At 40.5% G+C, this 23,008-nt stretch overlaps 1 long non-coding RNA gene across 1 annotated transcript in view; it reads right to left on the bottom strand.

Moving 5' to 3' along the window:
- Positions 1-23,008, bottom strand: part of LOC106038222 (uncharacterized) — a 36,149-nt gene that overhangs the window by 9,746 nt on the left and 3,395 nt on the right. The window contains exon 2 of the long non-coding RNA XR_007157850.2: positions 3,328-3,450. This is a non-coding gene — a long non-coding RNA (uncharacterized lncRNA). The remainder of the gene's footprint in view (positions 1-3,327; positions 3,451-23,008) is intronic.

Raw genomic sequence — 23,008 nt, 5'->3', positions numbered from 1 at the left:
TTTTCTTCTCAAATAACAGTAACTGGTTCCAGATAGACTGAACTTCCATCTGGAAAGCAGAGAGTTTATAGGATTCAATATCAGCACTCCTTGTCTATTCTGTAGTCTTTCTTTATTCAAACATTTTTGCCCCATGTTAGGTAAGGGCCCCACTGCTGACCAGAGCTGAGCCAATAAGTGACGTTGTTAGCACCTCTGTGAGAGCATATTTAAGACAGGCGGAAGAAAAAAAAATGCTGCACCACACAGCAGCTGGAGAGAGTGAGAAACAGCCTTGCAGGCACCAAGGTCAGTGAAGAAGGAGGGGGAGAGGTGCTCCAGGTGCTGGAGCACCCTGCGGCAGAAGTCCCCTGCGGCCTGTGGTGAGGACCATGGTGAAGCAGGTTGTCCCCCTGCAGCCCATGGAGTACCAAAGTGGAGCAGGGTTCCATGCTGCAGCCTGTGGAGGAGGCCACGGTGGAGCAGGTGGACCTGCACTGAAGGAGGCTGCTGCCTGTGGAGGACCCCCATGGGAGCAGATTCTAGGCCCCACCTGTAGCCCGTGGAGAGGAGCCCACGCAGGAACAGGTGACCTGGCAGGAGCTGCTGCCCGTGGGGGACCCAGGCTGGAGCAGTTTGCTCCTGAGGGACGGACCCCGTGGTACGGACCCATATCTGGAGCAGTTCTTGAAGAGAACCACAGCAGTCCCCCACAGCACAGGGGACAAGAGTGATTGAGAAGAACTGGTGGAGATGAAGTGCTATAGACTGACCACAACCCCCATTCCCCCCTTCCCCTGCGCTGCTCAGGAGGAGGAGGTAGAAGAGGGCGGATGGGGGGGGAAGGCGTTTTTGTTTTTTTTCCCCTTTGTTTCTCATTTCTCTAGCTTGTTAGTAATAGGCAATAAATCTTACTATCTCCCTTTGCTGAGTTTGTTTTGCCCGTCACAGTAATTGTTGAGTGATCTTCCTGTTCTTATCTCAACCCTTGAGTCCTTTTCATCATATTTTCTCCCCGTTCCTCTTTGAGGAGGGGTTGTGGTGGAGTTCAGCTGCCCACCCGAGTAAAACCACCACACATAGCTATCATCTTTCTCCAAGCAGTTAGTTATGAACATGCTTTAGGGGAGCGCTTCCAGTTCTTTCCAACACTGCTTAAGGAGCACTGTGATTTGGAGCCCTACAGATCATTTAATTACACTCTTAGCAATATCAGCACTTATTCTAGAACTACCTTTGAAAGTTAATACAAGTATTACAAACGTCAGAATTACGGTGATGTGCTGCTGTGCCCTTTGTGATATATGTGAAGTCTGAGAAAAACACTCAACAGAGACAAATGAGCTGTATTTTGGACTCCTGTGGACTTCCTTGGTAATTTGAGTAAATGACAAAAGCATCCATCTTAATGTCCTCCCTTATCAGCTACACAAACCCAGGTTCAACACTGGAAATGAAAATTTGAAGTGTCTCCTGGGCTCACATCCTGGGCAGCTGTGGTGATTTGATGGGTGATTTCTCTCAAATGCAAGCACTTTTTTTGCTGTATAGTTTCTGCTTTATTGTGGAATGCACTGCACTAATACGTTACAGCGCTTTAAATTGGTTGCTGTATTATTTGGGATTTTTTAAGTTACTTACCCTGTGATGAAGGAGCCACTGATCTTTATAAGGTATACCGCACCTAAAGAATTTTATGGATGACATTGGTGTCGGCTGATTTCTTAACCATATAAAATCTCACTGGAAATAGTGACTGCTAGTTTATGTTCTTGGAGTGCCATCTAACTGACTTACATAGACTGCTTACAGTTTTCTGATATTTTAATAAAACCTTTTTGCAAAGTAGTGGTAATTTATTTCTTTACAACTAACAATATATGCTAAACACAGACACAATGAGCAAATGCCAAACAAAACTTTGTTAAAGTCACAGTTATGTTTCGGGAAGAAAAATGAATGTGTAGCAAGCTAAGCTGGCTGCTTATCCTTATTAAACTGCCAGAGAATCGTGTATTGTCACACAGAGTGCAATAAATAAAATTAAAATGCAAATCAGGTACAATTAAACAATTCCCAAGTTTTGCATGTAATTTCAAAGTACATGCAGATGAATACGGGGTCTCTGCCTCTCCCAACTTCTTTCTGCGAGCCAAGGCATCCTGAGATCACATGGGGACCAGGAGCACAAGAGCTGTTCTCCCTTTTGAAAGCTTTTGAGCCTTCTGTCTCCTGAGAAACACTCATAATTTCAGCTGCTGGACAGCATGCAGGTTCCAAAAGTGCTCTGCAGAGTGTTGAAGAAGGGGCTTCTGCAATCCTGTGTGTTTGACCAAGTATTAGCAGAGGAGCTTGTGTTGCCAAGACTTTGTCTTATTAGGTGACTCACTGCACGCAAGTGTCTGCACAGGTGCCAGACTCAATGCAGGGTCTGTTACTAGGGTCCATGCAGAACCTGCATAGCAGCATCCTAGGTCACTCATCTTTTCACCTCTTGTTGCAATAACTTGTCTTACATCATCTCCTCCTGTTTCTCCTGTGTTTGCATCGCTGGAAAGCACCTTGGGATCTATACTCTTCTTTAGCATTTTCGGAACAATGGAATCATGCATTCCTGCTCTATTTCCTTTCTTGGTGACAGAGATGTGCTTAAGCCCCAAGGTGGCCCCACAGCCACCCTTCAGACCCTCAAGTGCCTGCAAAAACATTCTGCTCATCACCTTTCTTCTCTGAAGAAAGGAAAAGCAAGCAACAATTTTCTCTCACTTCACTTCTGCATTGCAACTCTACAGCTGGCCCAGTATCATTTTTATATTCTTCCTTTTTTGTTTGTGAACTCAGCTGCCTTGGAACTGCAGGTGCCTGCCCATAAGACAAACAGTGGAGCATATCAGAGCAAGATCATTGCCAAAAGAGTTATTTTATTAAAACTTTCAAGAAAGTCTAAAGTACACATGACATTTCTTCTCCCTGAAAAAGTGATGGCAGGATAAGATTTACAAACAGAGCTTCCATTACTGACCTCAGTTCCATAATCTGCTTCAGTGTGGACAACCCACTAAGGGCACAGCTGGGGGCATTAAAAAAGATAAACAGAAACTAACGAGGAGTTGTGGAGGAAAGATGCAAGGAGGAAAGTAAAATGCTGTATAAATCCTTGGGCAGCCCAGCACGCCTCAAAGAATTCTGAAATACCTGTAGAATTGATCAGTCATCTGTCAGCACAAGGACGTCTCACCTTTGGACATAATTATCTGTCAAAGCAATAAACAATATGGTGCAGATCACGTACGGTGTTGAAACTCCCACTCCTCTGGTCCCACTGCTTATAGGTGTCTGAGAACCCACCTGTGAAGCAGTCCTGGAAGGTTCCTCCTAGGATGCCTGGTGGGACAGCATGCTGATGAGCCACCTCCATTTTCCTGGCAAAAATTTCACTACTCAGGGCCTCCTGTGCTCTGTCCTCTCTCTCTGTTATAGAAGAGCAGTATAATGAGAGGTTATCAGTAAGTTCAGCTCTTGGAACACTGGCACATACTTTATCAGACTCCACATGACAGAAATATAGAAGCAGGAACTCTGCTACTTGTGGTCAGTAACCTTTGTCTCCCAGCACAGTTGTTTCAGTCAGTTGTTTTCCAGGTACTACCAGCAATGCGACTTGCCCTTTGTCCAAGGAGCTGCACATTGGCAGCACACTCCTGGTACAGCAGACCACACGATGGCTGGCAGTCTAGAGACCCAAAGTGCTACGTTGGCAGTCTGATGCAGTCCAAGAGGAAAATGTATAACTATGCACCAAAGAAGGTGATAAAAAGTACCATCCATCTCCCACAGACTAGAGGGGAAAGGAGTAGTTTGCAAAAAAAAAAAAAAAAAAGACCAATGAAAGGGCTGTTAAGAGAATATCTGTAAAGAAATACTTGTTTTCATACCCAGTTGTTTCCAGATGTGCTATAACCACACTGTGAGGAGTTAGGGTGGAAAGGGTAAGGACAGCTCAATTGACTGCATACTTGAAACCTGAACAGCACTTGCAAGCTCCGAGCGTATTCATCCAGAAAAGAAGGATAAGGGTTTTCAGCGTACATGGGCATAAGCAACCACATGAAACCCATAAATGCATATAGGATTCAATTTCAGCTACTGAACAAAACAGTGTCTGTCCCAGCACTTATAAATACAAACCATTTCTCTGGGCTTTACATCTCACATAAAAGAGAAATATAGTTTCTGATCTAATTCCATAAGAGCTAAGAAATATTTGTTATTAATGTAAGGTATATATGCTCTGTTTTACAATCAAAACAAGTGAATTAATGGTTATAAGGCATGAGTCAGCAAAAATTTAACAGCTTGTATCTATTATGGTTATAGTAGCCTCAGAGTATGCAAAACTGTTCAGATTTGTATCTACAAGGAGCCATTCTTTAGGTACTATCATCAAAAAAATACAGCATTTGTTATTCTTACTCAAGTTTTACTATTATAGTTATAGGACAAACAGAAAGGAAGGACATTACTGTGTACCAGTCAGAGTGTTTCCCCTTACCTTGACTAATTTTTTGTCTTTTCAGTTCCAGAATACCATATTTACACCTTAACAACTTAAAGGTCTTGGGAGTCTGGAGAGGTCCCTGCTGACTGGAAGCTTGTCATTGTTGTACCCATCTACAAGAAGGGTACATGGGAAGACCCAGGAAACTATAGACCTGTTAGAGTAATCTCAGCCCCTGGAAAAGTTACGGAGAAGATTATCCTGGGTGCCACTGAAAGGCAGCTAAAGAATAAAGCTATTATCAGGCATAGTCAGCATGGTTGATCAAGAGAAAGTCCTGTCTCAGTAAATTCATCTCCTCTGATGAGGACACCCACTTGGCAGATGAAGGGAAGGCAGTGGATGTAATCCTTCTGGATTTTGCTATGGCCTTTGATACCATCCCTCACAGTATCCGTCTGGACAAATTGCCCAACTGTGAGATGAACAGGTCCCTGCTACGCTGGGTGATGAACTGGCTCAGTGGCAGGGCTTGAAGGGACATAGTGACTGGGGCTACACCTGGCTGTCAGCTGGTCACCGGCAGCAATCCTCAGGGCTCAATTCTGGGGCCAGTCCAGATCAACATTTTTATCAGTGATGCAGGAGTTGAATGCTTCCTCAGCAAGTTCAATGATACTAAACTGGGAGATGTGATGCTGTTGAATCTGTGGAGGGACAAGAGGCCTCTAGAGCCTCTGAGGACTCTAGATAGACTGGAGCACTGGGCAATCACTGGCATGAAGTTCACCAAGGGTAAATGCCAGGTGCTACACCTGGGATGAAGCAATGCCAGACACAGGCACAGACTGGGAGGCAAGTGGCTGGGGAGCAGCTCCGTAGAAAGGGACCTGGGGGTGCTGGTTGGCAGCAGGCTCAGCATGAGGTAGCAGCATGCCCTGGCAGCCAAGAGGCCAAACTGCATTTTAGGGTGTGTTAAACACAGCACAGCTAGACAGTCAAAAGAGGTGATTCTCCTGCTATGTTTTGCACTGGTGTGACCTCACCTGGTATGCAGTTCTGGTCTCCACAATATAAAAGGGATGCTAAGGTCCTTGAAAGCATCCAGATGAGGGCAACAAAGCTGGCACAAGGGCTGGCAGGCATATCCCGTGAGGAGAGGCTGAAAAAGTGTCCTCAGGGTTGCCCAGTCTGAAGAAAAGGGTCCAAGAGGTGACCTCCCTGTTCCCTGCAGCTCTCTGAGGAGGGGAGTGCAGAGGGAGGCGCCGGTCTCTGCTCCCTGTCACCAATGACCGGATGCGAGGGAACAGGACAAAGCTGTGCCAGGGGAGGGTCAGACCGGACACTAGGAAAAACTTCTTTACTGTGAGGGTGGTCAGACCGTGTCAAAGGCTTCCCAGAGAGGTGGTTGATGCCCCAGGCTTGTCAGTGCTCAAGACTCATTTGGACAATGCCCTCAGTAATAGGCTTTAACTTTTGGTTAGCCCTGAAGTGGTCAGGCAGCTGGACTCGATGATATTTGAAGGTCCCTTCCAACTGCATTGTTGCGTTCTATTCTATTAAAAGGCAACCCATTACAAGTCACTTGCAGAGAAGTCTTGTACCAGGTACCATTAAAAAAGACATCCAGAAAAAACTTGTGTTGAATATTGTGGATAGGTCTGATCATCTGGACCAATGAAGAATTAACTCAAACAGGAAAAGGCACAAAGTCTCTTAAGGTGAACCCGGGCTGGGCAGCTCTATCACAACCAAACACATTTTTTAGTGTCCCAAACAGAGAAGCCAAAGATAGGAATGTCATCGCTGCCTACAGTTCACTACTCAATGCCCTCATGTAAGCATTATGCAGGGAGAAAACGCTTTAAGCTGGTGGATACTGTTGGCACAGAATGAAAATATAAATCGACCATAACTAAATCTATCCAGGAAATCTGGAGAGATCTGTAACAAAACAAAAGTATGGTTCTGAAACACTGTCCCAACAGATGCTGAGAAAAACTGAGCTGGGCTGAAAATGCATGATGTATTTTCAGTATAGAGAATATATTACTGCATGTCATGCCTGTGAGAACAAGTAAATTGGACTCAGCACCAGAAGGTCATTCAATACTAAATTCCCCAAAACAGATAGACAGGAAATACATCTTTCCAGTTTTTATCTTTATTTATTTGTAAAGTCCTAAGTCACTTGCATCTACTAGGAAACAAAGAGACTATCACCAACACACTGCTATAAATAACCTCTGTGCAGGAGCACTGTAGCAGAGTCATCAAAGCTAGCTCCTACTTGGGATATAGGCTGAGAAGGATTTTATTTCATGTGCACCATCCTCCTGCCACAGCCATCTTTCAATGGCACATCCCCATGCTACCACAACACAAACAAGGCTGACAAAATTAACATAGGCATGAAACATCCAGGATTTTTAGCAGTTGTTCTGATGTCTCTCCAGTATCCCAGGTCTTACACATCATGAGATTTCTCGCCTTTTATTTGCAAAATAAAAGAGAAACTGTCCTATTTCAGAGAGTTTTTAAGTTGTGAAAGGGACACAACAGAAACTCAGAGCATACCAAGTGGAGCAGAGCTACTTCAGACATGCACTTTTTCCACTTCTCTCCAAGCAGCTCTGTGAAAATTATGTGGGAAATTACATAGAGTGGTGTTACATTGCCTCTCCTTTGAAACCACTCCTTAGAAGACATCTCTCTGTAAGTGGGATCATCTTTACACGAGAAGGTGAAAATGGAGTTGCAGAGCAGTGTGGTGGTATAGATATGAACACCTTGTTTTCTGGCAATCCAGAGGGCTAGGAAAATGCCCCCAGCTTGTGAAAAGAGTTGTTTCCCTTGCATCCCATGCCACCTACTTGCACTATAGTAACTCTGGAAATATCACAAATTTCTATAACTGAAGGAAAATGACTAGCAAGGAAAGACAGGCAAGTTTCAGAAAGGTTTATCATTTGCTCATGTTTCCAGTAATTTTCTTTTTCTTCTACTTTATCCAAATGCCATCTCTCTGCAAATATGGGCTGCAAACTTCACAAGAACACTTATTTCTATGGGGAACTAGTCTAATAGTTCACAGTGAGTCATTTCTAAACAGTTTTAGCTTTTATCTACTCAGGAGGAACATAACATCTCCGTGTTTGTTTACTAGCCAGAACCATTCTTTTTATGGCTATTTGTCTATTCTTTTTGTTCTCAAGATTGTTCTCAAGTGAGTTCATTACATGTGCCTAGTATTTCAAATGCCAGTTTTACTGGTTGTTTTCACTGGATAGTATTCCCCTAGCAATGCTCCTGACTGAATGAAAACTACCACCCTTACATAATCTGTTTTATGGAAGAAATATTTACATAGGTGAAGTTCCAAACTTACTTCTGGAAATACCTCTTCTTCTCAGCTTACAGTTTGATGTTTTTGTGGACACTCTAACTAATGACTCACTGCTAGGAATATTTAGAGTAAACAAGGGTACAAAAATGCCAAGACCCATCTTCGCCTTCTTACGTGATTAAGATCAAAACAGTTGTGGTCTGTTTGACTGAGCAACTCTTCTGAGACTTTGAAACATATTGATCTTCGATCCTAACCAGAAAGCACAAATCTCCAAGTCAGTTTGTTTCAGTCTTAGCTATGGGCCATTAGTGAACAGACAGCTACTTCAGGATTTCAGAGAGTGGACTTCTTTCCTTCACTCTGTGCAGCCTCCATATAAGTGACGGAATCTGGAAGGGCACTAATTACCCAACCTGTCGTTCCCCAAGTGACCCACTTATGCAGGGAGGAGCTGCAGGAGATTGGCTGCAGTTCATTTACGTAGTCTACATGCGGTGCCAATGGCTCCCCCAGGAAGACTGTCCAGGCACACGGACAGTTTGGAAAGGTAGTAGGGAGGCCCTGCTGCTCCTGCTGATGTACAGGCTCTGCTCTGTGACCAGGAGCAGCGAGTTGCCAGCCAGGTCCTGGCATGTGAACTCCATCTGGTAGTGCTCATCATGTAAGTGTATGCTAACAGAGCTGGACGCTCCTCAGCTTGTTTAGAGGTTTAAAATTGCACCAGAGGAGCCCATGTTTGCTTTTGCTTTCTGGAAGCTTAAGGAAGTCACCATTTACTTACTAGTCCTGCCCTATACCCTTTTTCTCGTCATTAAAAAAACCCTGTTAGAGAGATTTAGAGAGGCAACCAATACATAAAAGCATATGGTGGTAAAGCCAGACTAACTAAAATAAATAGCAAAGATTCAGGTGACATTAGCAGAGTAGGATCAGTAGGAGCCTTATTACATAAGGCTTCTCCATACATCAAGATTATTTAGCTTGGATTTGACAAGACACACTGCTGTACACTATCAAAATCCCAGCTCAGATGAGCACACATGCTTAATTTTAAACTATAGTGAAGTCCCATAATTTTTCTGAAAGGAATCTGTGACAGCTAAGCTAAAATTACCTCTTTCCTCCCCAGCTTACATGGAAACCTTAGTTTTGGTATATCAGCACCTCCCAGGGTATTCTATTTTTTTGAAAAGTACTTTCAGTGCAGAAAAAAAAAAGTACTATTTTGGCTTTAGCATTTAAATTGTTATTCCTAAACAGATTTCAGTTTTTATGAAGACCATGTTTATATAGAGCAAATAAGATAACAGTAACTAGTTGTCAGTAAATGTTTTGGTTCGCTCACATTCAAAAGCTGGTTAGGATCAACAAGTTCAAATGCACCACTCTTTGCTTTGCTACACTCCAGAAGGCTTTGCTGTGTGTTATTGGCAGCCACGGCTTTTGACAACCCAGGTATGTGCCCATGTGGTCACACAATCTCCAGCATTGAGACAGGCAACAAGAAGGCATTCTTCATTGCAAACGGCAATTAGTTGGTAAGCTAAAGAAATGGGCACTTCACTTTCTCAGTACATTTTCCAGAAGAATTTAAAGGGTAACAGAATGTGTTCATATTAGCAGCTGAATAGGCATAGAGGAAAGCCACTACCAGCTTACCAATTTTCACAATTTTTACTAGTTTATCAGGCTAAATTATGTTCCAAAATAATTTTGCACTAAGTTTAGGCATGATGGAGTTTTCAGCTTTACTTCAACCTCCTAACAACAGAGTATCTTTTTTCCAAGAACAGGTCAGAACCTCTTCTTCCTTAATAAGAATCAAATATAAATTCAGCAGAACCGTGGAAGAAAAACATGACATTTAATCATGCTTTTATTACTAAGCACTAAGACAGCACCTCTAGAGCAGCTATGAGCTTAAATAATGAGAATCACAGAAGGAAAGAGCCGTATTTGTTCCTCCCATCTTTGAATTGTTCCCAAGTTCTTGTCTTCTGTTTTCTACTCTCCTTTCCCTGAAACTTTCTGTCTGCCCCTTCAGCAGAGTCTACTCTTTATACAGAGACCCAAGGGCCCACTCTTCCATCGCTGGAGGACAAGGATGTCCCAAAGACCTCATGTATGCAAATCCCAACAAGAAGTAAAGATGAGAAGTGCTTCAGTTCCGTCAAAATGGAGCTGAGGAACACAAGGCACTGATTCTGTTCATATAACCCTTATCTTAACCAACAGTCTATATTTTTCTATTAACGGTACATCATCGGACTTGAGTTTTATTTTATAGAATGTTGATTGTAGAGATCCAAGAGAAAAGCAATCGTTACATCAGCATCTGTGAAATAATGACTCATATGCCCACAGAGTCCTTGTCTTACACTAACAACATGCAAAGCCTAGAGAAGCCTTGTTAATGATCTCTCTTGAGGGATTGATGGTCACACAAACGGCTGGCATCTGCTGTTCCAGAAATGAACAAAACAAATTTAACTTCATCACTTGAAAGAAAACAACGTCTACTAAATTATCAGACACAGAGTTTCTCTGTGATTCTCTCTTATTTTATAGACATTCACATTCATTGCAGTGACAAGTTGGGTATGCAAATATGAGGCTGTCAGGAAACTTGACAGTCTTTAAAATGGAGGCTTTAAGATACAGACACACAAAACAAATGGAGGAAGGGCTGCCGTAAAAGTGACATGTGTTAGCAAAAAAGCGAAAAAGGGAAGTGCAAGTAGAAATCATGGTATGAATGGTGGATTCATTCCTTGGATTTTCACTGTACACTGGAGGACTGTTCGGAAAATCATCCAACAGTCAGAAGGTGGCTTTGCTTAGTAAGTGGTGCTGGTTACCCTGTCAATTAATGCATGAAAAATTATATCTTATCACCTCAGTTGCTCCCTGAAAAGGCACCCATGAAATCACCAAGCAAGCTCAACGTCCGCAGTGGAGATTCTCATTCTGACAGAAAGCAAAGCACAGCTATGCTAAAAGCATACAACCCCCACACACTCACTTTTACTTGCTTCTCTTTGCTGATTATGAAAGGAAACACTGAGGCTGAGATCTTGTAACCTTTGTGTGTTTTGAAAATGTTTTTCTGCTTTAAAAGTATAAAGAATATAGCACACAAGGAGGAGAGTGGAAAGTAGTCATTGTCAGCCAGTACACAGATAGCTTAGTGACAGGAATCATATCTCTCTTGTCCCCTATTCAGATAAACAGATATGTCCTTACGCATACTAGAAGTATTTGATAACTTCCACGGGTTATTATAAAAATATTTTAAATGACACATGCACTTTTCTGTATCCAACCTTCACACCAAAGGTGATTAAAAGCAGCACATTAGATTAAATGATTTGCACAATTAGACCTCAGCTCCTTGAAAACTGACTCTCTATCCTGAAGTGTCCACTCATATTTCAAAAGGAAATGAAGGACACAAGTAAATTCTAATATATTGCAAGAAACAAACTCTTAGCTGAAATAAACGAACAAAGTTTTCATTGATGTGAACAAAGCTGAAGTGATGCATGCCAAGGGTATGACCCCTAATCATTGCCTTTACTGCTATTTATTGCTTTTACTGCTATTAATTCTTTATGGATTTTTCTCATAAACCTCATCTATGCCACCCCTAGCGCTTTCCAGGAAAAAAAAAAAAAAAGAACACCTCACAAGAGTTACATCTATTTTGCCAGCATTATCAGGAATGCTAGAACCATGTTCTAAATTTTAGCTTGATGGTGACTCAGTCTGATACCACACTGACTTCCAAAGCAGACAAACTTTTTTAGTCAAATGGTGACAGATGCTGTGGATCTGAGGCAGGAAAACAACCTTTAGTATTTAATGTGGTAATGAGAAATTAAATTGCCTGACGCATGAAATGTAATTGTTCATTTACACTGAAAACATATTGATGAAAAAAAAAATCATTACAGTCATGGATAAGCAAAGCAGTAAAATAATAGACCCAGATCTACTAACCACAGTGCTGAAACTTCAATACCTTCTGTAAGTAGCCTCTGGGGAGAGTGCATGCTTTAACGATAGCATTGCTACAGGTCTCTTGGTGCCAGAAATGGTGGAAAAGTCAGTATATACACAGAGCTGTTCATTATTGAGTCCTTCTCAGCCCACGTGAAAGAGCTGACTGAGCACTGCAGTGCTAGACAATGTAAGGCTAGGCTATCACTGCAACTAGCGGTGGTAGACAGTTTACATGTAGTGATTAGGGAGGAGTTCCTCAAGAAGTCTTAGAAATACACCCTTCAGCAAAGGGACAGCTTACGTGAGATGGATTTTGCCTGTTTCTTATGTGGCAGTGGATGTTGTTGTTTTTTCCACAAACAAAAAAACACTACCGCACATGCACATAGCCTCTAACTTCTCCCTGTGTAGCTTATGCACCCCCTTCAACCAAGAGCTTTCAGACTGTAAAGCTGCCATTTTTCTCCCTTGCTCTTCTGAAATATCTTCAGGGCCTGTTCCTAGTGCACACTGAAGTCAGCAACGTAGTTCTAGCAAGCTCCAATTCCCTGATAGTTGCCAATATCCAAAGCAGATAAATACCAAAAAATGCAGCACCTTAAACTCAAACTTTTATGTAAAATCATACTACAGTCCCAAAGCAATCATGGGAATAACGTTGTCATTATTAATTGTATTCAGAGCTTCCACTTCAGAACGAACCATTCTGATCCAATCTTTTACCAGACATTTGCATGTAATTTTTTCTTTTTGCAATTTATGTAAGAAATGTCACCTAGAAAGAACTGATGGAGTTTGGGGAGTTTAATTGCTTTGAGTATTTATATTAAGCAGGGTTTATCTGCGATTATGTTTGACTTGGAGCTGAACCTATTCATTAGATACAAAGGAAGCTGTTTGTTTGATTGTGGAGCAATAAAGCTTCCACTTTCTTACCAGGGAGTCAACAACATTATCGTTTGTCACTATAATTTTCTTCCTCTCTATAGCAGGCAACAATAAATCTTGCTTGCAAAATGATGGTCAGCAGCTTTACTCCCTATCAGCATCACTGGCAGGGAGCTGTAGGTCGTAGCACTGCACTGTTGACTATTACCTCCCTCCCATTTCTGGAGCCTTCCATAAATAATGAAATGACAATTCTATAATGCTGGCTGGTACAGTAAACAATAAAATAATGATGCCACCATACCTCCCTGGCAGAAAGCCACTGCGGCTGAGGGTTCAGAGAGAACACCTTAAGGCTTGAAATAAGGAGCTGTCACTCTTCCAGGTCAGCAACTGCAAATGGACACGTCAGCAAAAATAACAGTACTTAGTAGTTTATAGAACTACTATACTATAGAACTATGGAATTTGGAATAGTTTATTCCTTCCCCAAACCCAGTCCATTCTATGAAAATGTCTTTCTAAAATAGTTTTCCACGGATTTTTTTCCCTCTGAAAGGAAAAATGACAAAAGCAGTTGACATTTTTTTCTAAGCTTTTGGGAAAGCAAAGCTACATAGTAGTGTAATACAGGAATGAGAGAGAGGGAGCACTAATGGAGGAGAGCTGATGTCTGAAAGGCAAACACTGAGTAATGGGGCAAGAAATAGAAGGAAAATACCACAAAACTAAAACATACATTAGTGATATAAAGAAATGGTCTGAAGTAGAACTGCATTTCATTAACTGTCTGAATCACTCACTAAAAATAGTAAGTATTTGGGATTTATATAAAACAATTTTTTTTCTCCATTGAGGAAATCACAAATTCAGCTTGTACCACACAAAACAAACCAGTCAAATAACACTGGCCCTTCTCTCCCAAAATCCTCCTTCAGTTCAAGAAAAACATACTGAGTAAAACATTGCAAAGAAAAAATGTTTCAACTGACCCTTAAGTAAAATGTTTTGTTCTAGAAGACAAAATAAAACATGGACAAAATCTGGTATAGGTCAGGTTAAATTTCCAAAATTAAAACTGGAACTAGAAGGCATTGCCTTCTTCATTTTCCCCTTAAGCTATTCTGAGTTAACCAAAACTCAGCAAATCACTTGAATCTAAAGTGAAAAATTTCAGCACATAATTTATTGAAGATACTCAGACCATTTATGTTCATGACATCTACAACCCCTTCTGATTTAACCCTTATACCATTGTGTTAGTGCTTTACGCATTCTGGCCTCAAATGTGCCTGACTGGGGTTCCACTTATTTCCTAGGGAGATAATTCTCTGACTGTATACTTGTTTTTATCAAGGAGTTTTCTTATTTCTTTAATCTATACTCTATGTTTTTTATTAGATGCATTTGACTACTTCCTAATTTATTTGTACCCTTGAGTTATATAAAAAATACCATTTTCATCACTGAAATAAGCTATCACATTCCTTAATTTTTACCTTTGTTTTAATCATTTATCTTCAAAGAGAATGTTTGTGGTGTCAGTAACTCTGTAGTGCTTTTTACTCTCTGAAGTTATATCTAGAGAAGACGTTATCTTTTTGCTGTATCAGAGCACCTCACAAATAAAGAACCCAAAACAGACTTTTCTTGGCTGTGTGGTATAGAGAGTTATCAGCTCATCTTTCTTTCACTGTTCACTGTTGTCCCATGATAATCATTGAATGCAATCTTTTTCTCACATAGTGCACTGCTAACATTTTATACCGCAGCCTACAATCTCAATGGGGATGCTCCAGGCACACAACAGTTTTGGTACATAATCCCCCATCTCTGCAGTGGAAGGACAGGACAGGATGTCCAACGTGACAATATTAAAGTGTTTATCGATGGCATCAGCTGTAGTCCTTCCTTGTTAAAGCAAGGAACTTCTTCACCTGTAAAGGTGATTTAATAGGCTGCCGCTTGGCTTCAGTAGACAACCACTTTCTATAAAGCAAACCAAAAAAAAAACAACTTATAAACTCAATAAAATCAGCAGTTACCCTTTGTGCAGAGATGTCTGATGAATTCTTCACTCCAGCAATAAAACAAATGATGTCAAAAGGAGATGCATGTAAGCTTGCAGTCACTCTCACATCTTTAAAGATGTTACTGGTGAAGAACACAGTCTTACATATTCACACCCAGCTGGCTAACTTAGATTACAGGTAGCCATTTAAGTGACTTTGAGGCTCCTGTCCATCACATCTATAGTTCTACTGCTATACAAATCTTCCTGTCCTCTCCAGCTACCATTCCATTTCTTCTCCTCCAGAGACTAATTTTCTGATGGGGTGGCAAAGGCAAATTAAGCTACTTTAAAATACAATTAGAACTTTTAGGTGGCTTTGTTCATTTTACAGAATGAGCACCTCTCTTCTGCACTGCTTTCATTTTATGTACAGTTCTGACAAGGGCTACAAAATTACTTAACATTTTGTGATATGTACATCATTGTTGACATATCACAATGTAACTAGACAGGCAATCAGTCTGCAGCACACACACGTACCTTTGAGAGCAGTTTGGGAGAGCTTCTCGGTCCTCAAATCACTTTCTGCATGCAGTCATGAGAGCAGTAACTGAGAAACAAGGAATAGAATGGCTCTCTCAGCTAAAATTATTCAGGTTCTACATCAGATGGAGAGAGTTTTTCTTTCCATCTTCAAAGGAGGGGCAAAGATGAAACATGAGTCTTTCGCAAGCGTTCAGTGATGTAAAAGAAAATGTATTTAAACAGGTACATTTTGAGATGACAGAACCACAATTTCAAGGGCAGATTTTTCATGGGCTGCATTATCAGTACTCCTCTGTAGGAAACTACCCTTTCAATCAATCACTTTTTTTTTTTTAAGAGATCTGTGAATGACAAAGTTTACATCAATACAATTCAAATGCGGTTCTATTATGAGTATGCAAAGTACCAGGCAGGCTATGCATTTCGAATTCATGCTGATTTTTTCTGGAGGATGAGCACTGAAGTCCAATATCTGCCTTAGAAAGTCTCATTCCTACCATAGAAACTTGCATCTTTGTGGCTTAGAAAAAGAATAGGAGAAAAGTTGTTTTGAAAGTAGGATGCACTGGCAGAGAGACCCTCATTTTTCATTGTAAACAAGAGTCTGCAGGGATAGTTAAAGATTTATGAACTTGTTTGCCATCTAAGTAAAAGAAAAACTAACGAACATATGGCCTAAGTACTTGTCTCCGTCTCCCTAGTTTTGCTTTGGATGTTTTGAGTGTGACTTTGCCATTAGTGTAAGGCAATGAAAAGAGATAAAAATACATACTTTCAGAAATTTCCTGTAACCTACATCAAAAGCAGTTGCAAGAAAAGCTGTTCTTCATTTCTTATTTATAAAAAGTAGCTAACAAGGAAGGGAAAGGGAAAGGGAAAGGGAAACAGACAACAGAGAGGCATCTTCCTCTCACAGCAAGCTGCCAGAGATGATATCATGGCAAGAGTGATGCTTATCAGTTTTTCTTGAATCAGCCACTTTTCAACCTTATCACCTTATCACCTGCAGATGAATTACACATAAGAAAACAGAAGCTGTTTATTTCTTTAAGATAATATAACACTATTATTAGGATGAAAACTTTTCACTTAAGTCTCTTTTCTGTCAAAATAGTTGTTTATTTTGAATGCAAATTCCACTTGTATCTAAATAGTGCAAATGAGTTACTGAAAACTTAGATTTTCAGCATTTCTAAATGGAAAACTGAGGCTATGCAAAACCACTATGCAACCCAAATTCCCAGTACTTGGATGTTATGAAATTATTTTTATTGGTTCAGACAAATTTATTTCCAGCAATAACTTTCATAGAAATGGCTACACCAATATAAGCTGGTAATATGGACATTTATTCAAGCATAAAGGTATGCTGGCTTTGACATTTGCTTTCCCTCACTAGAAATGATGATAATTCCTGTAGTGAATAGTTGTGTAACAGCTGCCTACATACAAAAGGCAGATGATGAAGAAAAGTCTACTTGTACAAGTCTTTAAGTGAATAAATAAAAAAAAAATCCATACAAATTTTTCAAGAATGTATTCACAAAACTAAACACTTAGCTGCTGGTAAGACATACCTCGAGGTCTTTTGGGCTGCTTTTATGCTTAGGATTAAAATAAGGAGTGGCCAACCTGGCTGATGCTACAAGCTTCATATCAAAATCACTGTGCCAGTACAAGCCACAAGACATCAGACAAACATGGCCACCAAACCAAGAGAAAGGAACAACTCTGAAAGGGTTCGCTTTCTAGCTGACACTGAATCCTCAATAGTTATCCCACACTGAGGAGGTGAGACTCCTCAGGAGCAATGAAGTTGGGCAGCAGCCCTGCATCCGCACAGCTCTGAGACACAGTGCCAGTGAGAGAGCTGCGCCTGAACCACACAAGGCGCATGAGCCACAAGCTAGTCAGCCCTCCTTTAAATAGGACAGACTTTAAAAGACCAAGACCATCAAAATGCCAGAGGAGCTGTGAATAGACAAAAAACAGAGAAACAGGTGAGGGGGGTGATAGTTTCATTGTCAATATGAAACTATTCCTGTAATTGTGCAAAAGATTGGATTTGCATTAAAAATAAAAACATGCTTTTTCCTTGTTATTATTACTGAACTTTTTCAGGTCATACAGGCTGGAGACAGAAAATGAGTACTCATGGATGAAAAAGGGTAAATACCATGACTGGCTGAGGGAAAAGAAATCAGTGGGAAATATTAGGCAGGAAAATAAGAATTGTTTGAAGAGAGAACTGGGAGCCACAAACAGGAGGACATGCAGCTGAAAGAAAAAAAAAATTGGACATTGTTATATTATTTTGTGGGCTTTGTTTTTTTGTTATTTATTTATTTATTATTTGCAGCCTGACTATTCAAGTGGTATTACCTCACCTGTTTGGCTTCAGTATTAGCTAATACATTTGCCATGAGTTTTTCTTGCAGTGACTTGAACAATTCCATTTTGAGGAGGTCACGATGCCTCATGCAGTACTTGAGCAGTCTTCAATAATTTGCCTTCCTCTGCAACCCAGCCATCTCTCTTTCTTTTTTGAAGCAAATATGCTCCAACCCTCTTTGTGCTGAGTGTTGCCCTCGTCATGTGCTTCATGAGCTATGAACTGCATTTCTTCTAATCCGCTGAGCTCCTCCTAATCCTAACCGTGAGTCAAAAGATGTTTGCCAGCAGTATGATGCACTCTCCTGAACTGGCTTTACCAAAGGCAAAATTCTACTGTCTGTGGGTCCAAATATGCTAAACTTCCTTTCATGAGTCAGAGCTATGACTAGATTAGATGAGCAGAACTGAAGAGGATAGGTTTGAAGCAAAGCATTTACAACCCCAAATCTTTGGAGAGAAGGATAAAGGGGAAGAGGGTGGGTGTTGGAGGGAGTCATTTAAATTAAATGCTTTAAATTGGTAGGGAAAACAAGAGAAAAATCAGAAGCAAAAAGTGTCAGAAGAAGTTTTAATATTCTGCAAGGAGTACTAGACAGTAGAAGTTGATTTAGGAAAACATGTTGAATTTAATCTGATTTTCTGCCCAGTACATTTCCATATGTCATTTAAGTTCTCATATGGCTGATAAATGAATGGTACAGTAGGATCTCTGATATACTGATATAAACACTTGAATTGTCCGGCTGGATCAGATTAGTAGCCCATCTCATCCAGTGTCCTGTCTCCAAGCAAAGTTTAAGCATGCTGAAAAGCACAAAAAGGAGAGAGATTATCAAGCTACTCATGCTACAAATAACCTAAGTGAAACAACTGTGTGAACATTGATATTCTTTCATCAAAAAGAAGAGTGTGGAGCAGAACTACCCAACCTTAAATCCACTGGTGAATATACACAAGCTCATGGCAGGGAATTCATTACATTCAGCCTGGGACCCAGGCACTAATTCCCTCAGTTCTTCATTTTCCCATGGTCAGTAAGTACTGCTGCCAAGCACCAAACACGAATTTTTGTTTATTCATGGAAGCTACCCTTTTTGCCCTGACTTATAAATATTCTTTACAGGAGTGAACAATAAGTGAAGCGTGGTCATTCTGAGAGGATCTCCAGATCTCTGCTTCCTTAGAATGAAAAAATGCCCTACTGCCCTCAGACCAGAAATCTGCCCCCAGCAGTGCTGGTGCCATTTTGCAAAAGGCAATTAACTACATCCTCTAATCAACACCATCACGTTTCTCTTGTGACTGCAGGAAGAAAGGAAAACCTAGTGCTAGCAAGCAAAAGTCATACCTGCTGTCTTTACGTGCCTGTCCTCAAAACATATATATTTCACAGTTCAACACACACTGCCTGGCAACTTGTTTTAACATCAAAAAAAAGGAACAAAGGTGGATCAAAAGGTTACAATTAGCTCAATAGATGGATGCTCTGATGACTGTTTTACAGGTGGATCTCAGCAGCTTCTGCTGACTTTCTGCTATTCAGTGTTAAATCTGCTGGAGAGGTAAGACAGGCTAAGGTAAGTACTGCTGCGGATTGCAGATGTTCCTGTCAAGAGAACTGTATCGTTTAATTCAAGTATCTTCTTGTGCAATTCCAAGAAGGAGATGCTGAAACATTTGAAAGCAGCAGCTTCTAACGTAAGGAATTTGGATGAATAAATTTAGATGTGAATGCTTCTCCATTGAGAATGTTTGTACCTAGCCTTCCAACCAGAGCTAAGCAAAAAGTGGCTTTCTCATCTCATGAAAATGAGGTTTACGTAAGAGTGTTATTCAATAGCAAGTTGAAACAGAGAACTTCTATCACGAGAAGGCAGGGAAGAAAGCCAGTAGAGCAAACAGTTACAGTTAGGTTACTAACATACTTGTACATGTCTCATTCCCTTCCAAATGTGTAATTTAGACCAGGGATCCTTCGTACCTCAGCTGAGTGCTCTAGACATCTAATTAATTGTTTTGACAGGAGACTGATGCTCTCAGTTTGGTCATAAACAGAAATTTTCCTTGATGTTAATCACGACTGCCTAAGTTTCCACACAAAGGTTCTGTTTTGACTTATTACAAATAAGCTTTTAAAGTATCATCTCGTTCTAAGTATCAAATTAGTGCCAAAAGTTATAAATTAAAGCTCTTCAATAGAGAAAAATAAGTAGAAAAGTAATTCCTACAAACCCACTTATAGCTATTTTTGAAGAAAGGATCATGTACAAGAAGAGCTTTTTCTCTGACTAGCATAGCTGTTCCAGCGGAATACTTCAAAAACTGATGAAAAATGTCCAGGGTCCTGCTTGAACAAGTATGTTTGTGACAAGTACATTTGTGACAAATATACTTTATTGACAAGTGTATTTCTGCAATAAATACTCTAACAAATTTGTTTTTGTTGTTGAGCACTGAATTGCCATTACTAAATCATTTCTTAGTCCTTTAGACCAGATATTACAACACAGCCTTTCACTTAGGAAGATTTTTATTGGGCACATGCATTCAACATCACACGCGCAGTTAGATGTGCTCAAATATCTTGCTAACTAGGTATGCAGTGTCAAAGCCCACGCTGTTTGTGAAGGTTTCCTAATGTTCACATATGAAATTCTCTGAACATGCTTTAAAAACCCCCTAAGTGCTCTCTTGGACAGTTCATTCCCTCAGGAGGCAACACTAGGTTGTATATGCTGGGTCAGTTTTTATCACTGGTATACTTACCTCCAAAGCAGGCTGTCCAAAGAGCATCCTTATTGTTTTCAGCAGGAAAAACAAAGAAGCAAATCAAACGTAGATAAGAGCTCGCAGCCTGAAGAACAATGCCTTTATCAGCCTGGAGAGATCTATCTGCCTAAGCCACAGTCACACTTTTGGGAGCGCCAGAGCCATCTCTGTAAGCTAAGAGCAGCCCTGTAGCTGGAGATGATATTCAGGAAAACGATACAGAAATATCCACTGTTTTAGTAAGAAAACATGAATACGCAGACAGCCATAGTTCATTCCTGTGCTATTGAACAAAGACGTGAGAGTCCTCGTCCTCTAGAGAAATCAATGTTAGGAAACTTATCAGCATTGATCAGGATAGGTGAATCCTGGAACACCCCTGATTCCACAAAATCAACCACAAAATCAACAGCTTGACAGAACTAAGCCTCTTTGAAGGATGTAGACAATTCCTAAAGCTACAATAGATGAAGCTGTGTCAGGGAAAATAGAGAGAAACTGTTTATGTAAAATATATACTAGTTAAATGACATAAGATTAAGGCTGAATAGCATCACTACATATTAGTTTTCCATACATGCAAACATAGAGAAGTTTTTCCATCCCCAGAACCACTAAGTTTGTTGAGCTTAAATCTGAAACTGAGTACCTAACATTCTGCAATTCCTTATCTAATCTTCAAAAGAAATGAGTTTTCCTTAAATACCTTTAGTACTTAAGCACTTGTACAGAACATTGGTGAAGAGGCTGCCAGCTTGCAATCCCAGCATATGGGCTTACAAACTGTATGTTTTTGTCTCCTCAAATATGACAGCAGACTAAGCAGCTGGCTTATTATTTCCATGTTGCGACTGAAACTATCAGACCAAAAACCTCACACCTCAATCTCTGCAGCATGGTTAAGAAATCTTGCCTCTGCTCTCCAATTTACAAAATGTAATGTCCAGACTTTAATGAGAAAAAGATGTCTTTTTAGGTTCAGAAACCAAGTTTATGTCTTCACTGATAATTTATTAAACAAGAAATTGGCATAGAGTCTATGCATTTTTTAGACTGCCATTCATAACTTTTGCATGCACCTTTCCTGAGGATGTGCAGCACCTGACCAGGTTGTTAACATCTGTAAAAAAAGAGGACTGCAAAGGAAGAACTTATTTGGCATAAGATAGCTCTTTTGCGCCTCCCCTCAGCTTAAGGTGAAGGAGAGACCATCTTCAGAACAGAGCATGCAGCAGACAGAAGAGCACAGAAAAGCAGAGCTCTGCTCTCTCTGTTACTTTGCAGGCAATGGGTGCCTCACACTGCCATGAAGCCCCAATTTGCACTCGCCCTACTGCATCTTCCCAGCCTACTCCACTGGAGCTCACCATAGCATCAGACCAGTGGTTTGCCTGAGATCAGTATGCACACCAAGCTGATAAGCCAAGAAAATAAACATGATGAGAAATCTGGTAGATCATCAGAGTGATAGCAAAGAAAGCAGTTGTGGCCCTGGGGAAAAAAAAATAAATAGAAAAGAAAGGATCAGCAGTAAAGAAAAAAAATAAGAAGAAGGAAGCAAACATGCAAAGGAAAGAGAAAGGATAAAGAAAGAGTGGAAGAAAAAGAGGAAAAAGTGAGCATATCTTCAGTATCAAAAAGGTGGAAAAACAAGGGAAAAGAAAGATTACTAAAGCAAGGGAAAACGATGTAGAAGTGTGATGTGCTGGGGAAAGATGAGGGAGAAAGGAAGGGAGAATTAATGTATTTAAATATATCAGCGAGGAAGAAAATCTGCAAGACTTTCATGAGAAGACATTCCCTCTGCTATAAATAATACCTCATAAATATTGTAAAGAGCCTTTCCAAATGTGAATAGAGATAGCAAGACACTAAATAAAGGAAAAGAAAATGGGTAAGATATAGAAAGAAAAAAAAATGATTCAAGCATTACATGACAGCATATTGTGGGGGAAAAAAAAAAAAAAGGTACTCTCCTTTCCTTATAGGTTAAAAATTATGTTTACCACCACTTTGATTTTTGACTACTGGGAGTCTTTAGTTAGGACAGGAGCCAGTCGATGTAGACTGCTGCCATGCCATGACTGCTATGATAGCTGCCCTTGATCCACAGCATGTCATATGCTGTAGGAAAAAGAAAGAAATCTAAACTTCGAACCAGAACTTCAGTGCCCTCAAATCTTAGAATAACTGCTAATGAAACCATCCTATTTAGCGACACAGCCTTAAGAAACAGCTGGTGGGGAGCTGGTCAAATTCCTCCTCAGACTGGCACCCTGCATGAGCTGCCACGGCTGCACTTACCCTGCCCGCTGCCACTGCTCTGAAACACATACAGCCATTTTTTTCCCCGTGTTTTTAATGAAAAGGAGAGTAGCAGCTCTGTTAAAATGGATTAAGGGTAGAAATGAAAAAAAAAAAAAAGAATTATGAGCTTAAATGGACCTCAGTTTTTTCAATCTGTGTTAATGAGGACAATCCTGAAAGAGATTCTCTTCAACTTCACTCAGTTGAATGAGTAATTGCATGCTGTATTAACAGTAGTATTATCTTGTATTTACATCTGTTC

This window comes from Anser cygnoides, chromosome 1 (assembly GCF_040182565.1).
Source record: "Anser cygnoides isolate HZ-2024a breed goose chromosome 1, Taihu_goose_T2T_genome, whole genome shotgun sequence".
NCBI classification, from domain to species: Eukaryota; Metazoa; Chordata; class Aves; order Anseriformes; family Anatidae; genus Anser; species Anser cygnoides.
Note: the sequence above shows the minus strand (reverse complement) of the source record. Positions and strands in the feature narration are given on the sequence as shown.